Source organism: Pristis pectinata, chromosome 14 (genome assembly GCF_009764475.1).
Source record: "Pristis pectinata isolate sPriPec2 chromosome 14, sPriPec2.1.pri, whole genome shotgun sequence".
NCBI classification, from domain to species: Eukaryota; Metazoa; Chordata; class Chondrichthyes; order Rhinopristiformes; family Pristidae; genus Pristis; species Pristis pectinata.
In genome coordinates, this window is record NC_067418.1 from 12,926,168 (window position 1) to 12,935,357 (window position 9,190).

The following is a 9,190-nucleotide window of genomic DNA, read 5'->3' on the forward strand; positions in this document are numbered from 1 at the left end:
AAACGACAAATTTCACGACATATGTCAGTGATAATAAACCTGATTCTGATTCTGGAGGGTGATACCCTTCATCAGGACTGGAAGTGGAACATTTCTACTTGTGTTGTTCTGCTGCTTGGTCATTTTAAAGCAGTAATCAAGAAACTCCCTGACAAACTCCCAGCCTCTAAACATTCTTCTTCAGCATATTGGTATTGGTATTGGTTTATTATTGTCAATTGTACTGAGGTACAGTGAAAAACTTGTCTTGCATACCGATCAAACAGGTCAGTTCATTACACAGTGCAGTTACATTGAGTTAGTACAGAGTGCATTGAAGTAGTACAGGTAAAAACAATAACAGTACAGCGTAAAGTGTCACAGCTACAGAGAAAGTGCAGTGCCATGAGGTGCAAGGTCACAACAAGGTAGATCATGAGGTCAGAGTCCATCTCATTGTAAAAGGGAACCGTTCAATAGTCTTATCACAGTGGGGTAGAAGCTGTCCTTAATTCTGGTGATATGTGCCCTCAGGCTCCTGTATCTTCTGAGTATGATTGGAATGTACTGTTCTCAACCCCAAACCATTGCTAAAAGAAGAATATCTTAGACAACTGAAAAAAAATGGAATGGAAATTGGTAAGTCGTGAAGAAGAGTTAATGATGAAGAACACAATAGCTTGTAATTGTACCATCTTCTAAAGGGGAGTGTCCAGGGAGTTTCTTTTAACAAAACACAGGAGGTGTAAGTCATTTAGTCATTTAAGTCATTTAACTCTTTGTGCTCATGAGATATGATAAGCAGTTCTATCCTTCCAGCAAGTTCCCCCTCTTCCTCTGCTGCCTTCAAATTACTAAACATCACCAATTGTCAGTACTGGTTAACCAGAAGTTCCCTGTGTTTGCTGACTGGCATTGACTCCTCATAAAGCAATGCCTCCACTTAAATATTCTCATCCTCCTTTTCAAATCCCTCTATTGTCTCAGCCCTCCCAGTTTTCAGTCTCCTCTACCTCTGTAAGCTTCAGAGATCTTTCTGCTCTTCTTCCTATTCTATCCTCCAGATCATCCTCATTTAATTGCTCCACTGATGGCAGACTCGCTCCACCTGCCAAAGTGTTGAGTTCTGGAAATCTTTCCCCAGTTCTTGCTCCAAGACACTTCTTAAAGCCTGTCTCTCTAAGCAAGCCTTTTGGTGGGAAGTAGACTGTAGCTGCTGGAGAGAGTGAAGCACACCAGTCTGAAGATAACTGCAAGCTATTGTTCCACCAGCTTTAGTTGCTGGTCTCAGGTTTTGTTTGATATCGCTCTCATGAAGCATCTTTGGACATTTTACAAGGTCACAGGTCACAAAGCAGCTTACAAATGCATCAGAATCAGTCTGTGGTCAAAGGACCCAGGCAGGTTACACACAGTTTCGGTTTAGCTGGAAAAATAATACAAGCACAATCTTTATGTCCTTAAAGCAGAGTATTGTCCGGTCCTGATGCAGGGTCTTGACCTCAAATGTCGACCATCTCACTGCCTCCACAGATGCTGCCTGACCCACTGAGTTCCTCCAGCAGTTTGTTTTTTGCTCCAGATTACTGTATCTGCAGTCTCTTGTGTCTTCACAGTATTGTCCGGCTTGCCTTGATAACTGAAATCCACTAGCTGCACATAAAGAGAAAAATCGTGATCTACCTGATGTAAACAACTGATTGCAATTCGACTATTGGTTGTATTCTGCAAATAATGTGTAATTATTCTTGGGAGTAAGATCCAGTAACGTTTACATCATGCCAAGCAGTATTGTGTTAAGTGTTCGTGCCTTTTGTATCCAAATAGAATTTATTTGCATTAGCTTGTGACATATGTTACTGCAAAACAGAACTTCCGAATCTCAGTTAAAACCTCCCGTGGCTACTACTTATATGGTTCAATCCCCTGAAAAATTCATTCAACTTTATTTTGCATATAGCCACAATTTAAAATGCCAGTGTTATGAACACTTCCCCCCACATTCTCTATTTGTTTCTATCTCCCAATCCTTGAATGCCATAAAATGTCAGTCTGTCAAACAGATATTGTCCAATAATTCATTATCAGCTTGCTGTTATCCTTTGACAGAGCAGTTTCATTCTCACAGCAGCTACAGCTCATTTCCCATTATAATCCATAATTGGAATTCACACAGTTGCTTAGCATAACTGCGGTCTTTATTAATGGGGGAGGACAAATGAGATCATTTGTTCAGGAGAGCCAAAGATTAGTTAGGACTCCCAGAAATAAACCAATGAATATTTTATAACCTTGCCACAAGAGTTCTCTCCATTAAAGTACAATCAGGGGAATCTTTACTGAAATACAAAAAACTGATAACAAGACAGATCCAATTTTAAAAAAGTAATCCCTTTTGTAAAGACTTCTGATAAGCACTCAAGACTTTAGATTAACAGTAAATTTTTCTATATAACAACTTGCACACCCTTACAATGTAAACCACCCTAAAGCACTGCTGCTTATTCAATAATTTAGTATCTCCCAAAAAGAAAGCACTACTCCAGATTATTGGGATAGTTCTGATGAAAGGTAATTGGTCTGAAATGTGGACTCTTGTTTCCTTCTCCACAGAAGCTGCCTGACCTGCTGAGTGTTTCCAGCATTTTCTGTTTCTGTTTCAAAGTAGGATTAAAAATTATTTATCACACAAAAATATGTAATAAATGTCTAAATAATCTACAAATAAACATATTCCAGATGCTTGCTAATTTTTTAAATCAATTTTGTTGAGAATAGAGGGGTCAACCAAAATAGTCTTGCAATATTAATTGTAGCTACAGATCTGTCATGGAGTCCTACATCTCAGAAACAGGCCCTTCAGCCCAACTGGTCCATACTGACAAAGAAGCCCATCTAAGCTAGTCCCATTTGCCTGCGTTTGGCCCATATCCTCTGTCAGCTCATTTCACGTACAGACCACGCTCTTGGTGAAAAGGTTGTCCCTCAGGTTCCTATTATTTCTCTCAAGTGGTCAAACTGAGCATTATTTCTGTTTATCTTCCCATAGCTGCTGCTTCACCTGTTGAATATCTCCAACATTTTCCGTCTATATTTCAGATTTCCAGCAACCTCTGTATTTTGTATACTTTACAAGCCAATGTTTTAAGCAGATGTTGTAACCTGGAAATTCATATGATGGGTTTGATTGATTTTCCTGCAACAGCCTGTGAATCTGCAGGGAAGGTTTATTTTCAGGGCTCAGCTGCTGCTCTCTTTCAGTGAGAAAAGAAAATCAATATCTCACAGTGACGATAAGATAGCATTGACTGCCAGTCTGGACTGATTGGCTCTACCGTCATTGCTAACCCTGGTGCAGTATCGGTGAAAGAAGAAAGGAGGATATCTGGAATACCTTGATAAGGATCCAGGAATAACTGGGTCAGAAGCCCCATTGACACGGTGCTAATGATGTTTTTCCCTGAAAGCCCTCTGCCTCAGAAGGCTCCTCCAGAACTGGTGCTGATTATGTTACCATGTTACAAAAGTGAGTCACTCCTTCCATTATGTGAGATTGGACTGTGCAGTTGATCCAGTCACAGTTAAGATTAGCAGTGCTTTAACCGCAAGAAACCGCAGAAAGTTGTAGGCACTGCCCAGCACGTCATGGAAACCAGCCTCCTCTCCTTGGACTCTGTCTATACCTCTCGCTGCCACGGTGAAGCAGCCAGCATAATCAAAGACCCCACCCACCCGGGTCATTCTCTCTTCTCTCCTCTTCCATCAGGTAGAAGATACAGGAGTCTGAGGGCACGTACCACCAGGCTTAAGGACAGCTTCTACCCCACCGTGATAAGACTACTGAACGGTTCCCTTATACATTGAGATGGACTCTGACCTCACAATCTACCTTGGTGTGACCTTGCACCTTATAGCACTGCACTTTCTCTGTATCTGTGACACTTTACTCTGTACTGTTATTGTTTTTACCTGTACTACCTCAATGCACTCTGTACTAACTCAATGTAACTGCACTGTGTAATGAATTGACCTGTACGATCAGTATGCAAGACGTTTTTCACTGTACCTCGGTACAATTGACAATAATAAACCAATACCAATATCTCCAGTTTGTTGCAGTACCAGTCACCTGATTTTGTTTTACAGCTTCCCTTATTAACCTGTTTAATGTTTAAGTCGCCTTTTTCTCAGCCAGTCCCTCAGAACTGAGGATCACCTGCATCCACTCTAGTTTTTTGTGTTCTGAAGTAGCTAATGAGGCCAGTGTGGTGTTCGCAGAGTCTTAAACAAATGGGGAAGGCAGGTGCATAGTCTGAGACACAAGAGACTGCAGGTGTTGGAATCTGGAGTAAAAAACAAACTGCTGGAGGAACTCAGTGGATCAGGCAGCTTTTGTGAAGGGAAATCGAGAGTTGACACTTCCGGTCAAGACCCTTTGTCCAGACTGGACAGTCAATGTTTCAGATTGAGACCCTTCTGGATTTGTTTAATAAATAGATGCTTACTATATACCTAGAGAAACAAAGGACTGTAGATGCTGGAATCTAGATGAAAAACACGATGATGCTGAAGGAACTCAGCGGGCCAGGCAGCATCCGTGGAGAAAAGCAAGTGGTCAACGTTTCGGATCAGGAGCCTTCTTCAGGACGAAAGATAGGATTGGGCTTCCCCTTTTCCTATCTTTAGTCCTGAAGAAGGGTCCTGACCCGAAACGTTGACCGTCTGCTTTTCTCCACGGATGCTGCCTGGCCTGCTGAGTTCCTCCAGCATCACAGCGTTTTTCATTCTTACTGTATACCTTCCAATATGAATGTGAAACAACCGAGGTCAATGTTTTGATGGAAGTTCAAAGGTTGGATATTTGGCCACAATTTTATTGGATGTTCATAAACCAGATGTCAATTTAAGATAACTGATTCAAGCAAATGAACCGGAAAAGAGAGGAGAATTTCTCCTTCACAGTGAGTTACTTTGATCAGGGGTGCAGAGCCTGAAAGGAAAATGGGTGTGTGGCTTTCACAAAGAGCAATGGACATACATTCAATTTGAAAGGACTATGAGGGAAAAGGGATCAGGCTGTGATTAATTGGATCATTCTTTCAAAAGAACCAACACAAGCATAGGGGACTAATTGCCCTACCTCTGTACTGTACGAACATGAATGAGGTTTCAGTAATAAAACTATGAAAGCAATACTTGTGACTTTATCAGAAGTTTTCGCTGCCCTCTAATTGTATTGGGACAAAGAACATTAGGAATCATAGAATTCGCCACTCTCTTGCATTCAACACAACCCAGGGCTCTGGATTAATTCGATGCCCTTTGTATTATATTCATAAACTGGATCACAATGACAGCATCTTGCATTTTTCATGTCCCAAGATGCAAAGATAAAATAGAAAGGGCAAATTATAACATGGTCAGAGATGTGAGCTTTTCCCAAAGATGTATTTAAAAAGGAGAACTGGAAGGTCAGAGAGATTGAAAGAATTCCAGAGGTTAGCATCAAGGCAGCTCAGGGCTCTGCTGCCTATATGGGATAAAGCGCTGGGTTTTCCTTAGTGCAACTGAGTGTTGGGAAGAGGCTGGAGAATTAGCCTGAAGTGTCAGCTTAGATTATAGGATGCAGTCTCAGTAGTTGGACTTAAACCCTCAACCTCTGACTCAGAGATAAGAGTGTCACCACTCAGCCACAGCAAACACCAATGAATATAAAACAACTCTCCAAGTGTCACAGAATACTGCACTGCTATCTTGTTCCAGCAGTGAATGAGTTCCTGCTTTTTGTTAAACAACTGACTTTACCTTAAAAATGATTATTTAGGAAGCTCTTCAACCATTTCCAAGAACAATTTGTATTAGATAAAAATTGTCTATAAGATCTTGTGGTTTTCATTTCATTTGTAACAAGACTTTTATTTTCAAGTGGAGAGAATAAAATGAGATTGACGTGGGATTTTGGCATGAATTTTGGCCAGGACATCCTGGGAGTACACTCTTGTTCCACTTGGATCTTTTTTACATCTCAATGGGGAGACTTGACTAAACATCTCTTCTGAATGATGGCATCTCTCGATTCGTGGTAGGTCAGATCGCGTGCACGAACCTCAGAGGCTTTCAAAAGAGGCCTTTGGCTTTGCAACAAGTTTTAAAATTTTCCTCCACGTTTGCAATCCTTTCTTGGCCTCACCCCGCCTCATCTCCACTACTCTAGGCTTTCAACACACTGAAGAGCTGCGCATTTCCAATTCTAGCTTCTTGAGCATTAATTTAATTGGACACCACACCAACTATTTTTGGCTAACAACGCCTTCTGTAAAATTAATCATTCCTTCAAAATTCTAAATTTTTAAGACTCTCTTTATAATCTAATTCTTTGACCAAGCTTTTGCTCATCTGCCCTTTTATCTTTTTACATAGTTCAATGTCAAATTTTGTTTGAAAATGTTTCTGTAATCCACTGTGGGACATGTTGTGCTGTTACAGTAGGTGCTATGTCAATATATCAGTGAGTTGTTGCAGTTTCTGAGTCAAGGTTGACACTAGGAAGTAAACAGCTTTCAAGCTGTCATAAGTTGGTGGGTGAATCACAGTGATGTTTGCACTGCTGTGCTGACAAGCTGTGTCCTCATTGATAGAATTCTAAACTTGAAGGTGAATCAGTGAAGGCCCAAATTTTGCTGCCATTGGAGAGCTTATTGCACTTACAATGGGCCAGAGACTTTCAGTGACCTTATTCTTCAGAATCTCCCATTAATTTTGCCAATGGCAAATGCATTCTTATGAGATTTTCATCAAGTAGGAACACTTCCATTCCTAGCTTTGTAAACATGAGAGTTATTTCATCAGCAGCATCAGTTTAGCAAGCATTTACTTTATTCTTAAAACCCATTTAATTAAATTATTACATCTGCTGCCTAAACACTCTTGATTGCCAATACATCTACCAGGCTAAACATTCACACCACCCACCATCAGCACACATTAGTGTACAATCTAGAATATGCACTGCATTTACTCCCAAGAGACATAAGAAATTCTGCAGATGCTGGAATCTAGAGCAATACACAAAAAAAGTGCTGGAGGAACTCAGCAGGTCAGGCAGCATCCTTGGAGGAAAACAGACAGTCGACGTTTCGGGTCGAGAACATTTACTCCCAAGGTGGCTTTGACAGCACTTCCCAAATCCTTGACCCCTGCCTCAGTGCATGGGAACACTACCAACTGCAGGTTTCACTCCAAATCACATGCCTTCCAGATAAGAAAATATATCACCTTTCCTTCATCGCCACAGGGTCTAAATCCTGGATCTTCTAACCCAATAGCACTGTGGGAGCTACTTCAACTAAAGGTCTACAACTGTTCACCATCACTTTCTCAAGAATAATTAGAGACGGACAAAATGGATAAAACCAAGTTTGCCTACAAGACCCATATTACTATTTGTGAACAAGAAAAGTACATGATCAGATTGTTTATATAAAACCCCATAGATTCTTTCCGTTTTGGAGAAGGATGGTTTACAGTAAAGACCCCAGATTCTGCAGAGGGCTCCAGATGTCCATTTCCTGAATGTCTTTAATAAATTTATTAGAGGGGAGGCAAAGCAGAATAAAACATGATGGGGGTGGTGGGGTATTTAATATCAATATCCCTAAAATTAAATTAATGCAAGATTGCACATGAGAAGGTAAGTGTTGTTTCTCGTGGCTGAAAGTGGAGTAGTCTGACACACTCGTAAATGGATGATTCCAAGCCATAATGAACAGCTGAATAGAATCAAGGCTGCTACATCTCAGTTACATTTCCACAGGCACAAGTAGTTCTCCTGTACATCACCCAGCAACTACTGTGTGTAAACTAAAACAGCAAGCACTTCAGTAGGATTTGGCCAAAGGCATATTACAGCTGAGATAATCATGTGCTCATGTGACAAATGCACTTTCTCGTAAAGAGGAGTTTGGTGTCAATGACGATCAGGAGTGTAAATTTCATACCAAAAAAGTCAAATCAGATACATTATCCACAGTGCTCAAGACAATGCTGGATCTTGGTCGCTTAAAAAATTGTAAGACAACATCTTCGACTTAACAAGAAGAAAATCTGATTATATATGACAAAACACATTATAAACAACTGGTATACAAAGGGTAATGAATAGCAGTGATGACAATGTGGTTCTCCCATTAGAAATACTTTACGCTACAAAAATATGTCCCATACCCTATTTATAATTTGGCCTTCTCAAATTTAATTGCGGCACTTTAATGCCCTAAATATTTCTTCTGCAAATTTATTTTTTCATTTGGCTGGGTACCAGAAATGACTGCAGTTGATTTATTCAAGGTGCATCGTGTGGACTTCAAAAAGCTGGCAGGCGTGTGAGAATTCAAGAACTTTCTTTGAATACTAAATACAGACAACACACGTATATGATGTTCATCACATTTTGACATCTGCTGGCTGCATGCTGCTTATAAGAGAATACAGCGAAAAGGGAATAGTATTTTGCTTTTTAACTGCAGATTCAGGTCTTCATTGAGTCATAGAGTTGTACACCACAGGAACAACACCACCATATCCACGCTGACCTTTTTGCCCATCTACGCTAGTCCCATTTGCCCACGTTAGACCTTGCCAATTTACGTGTCTGTCCAACTGCCTTTTAAACATAGCGATGAGTTTCCACATACATTTCAAAGACTGAAACTGCTGCCTAAGAGGTGATTTAATATAAGTTGAAGAGGAGCAAAGCTTTTCTTGATGAGAACAGAGTGGTGGCTTTTTTATTGATAAAATGATTAGAACAAAGTCAAAGAGAAATAAGAGTTTGAAATAAGCAATTTTGTTAGTGAGCTGTTAGATTCAGATGGAAGAGTATTTTGACAGCCACCCAGATTTTTTAAAAAACACATAGTCAATAAGTAACATTTGTAATATTACAGCAATCAAACATTTCTATCATCTGCAAGGGTTAAGGTAACCTTGGCAACAAAATCAAAGATTCAAAGTTCCTTTGATTCATAATACCTATTTTATTTCAGGCAGCACAGCAGTGTAGCGATTAGTGTAACGCTATTACAGCGCCAGCGACCCGGGTTCAATTCCCGCCGCTGTCTGTAAGGAGTTTGTACGTTCTCCCCGTGACTGTGTGGGTTTCCTCCGGGTGCTCCGGTTTCCTCCCACATTCCAAAGATGTACGGGTTAGGAA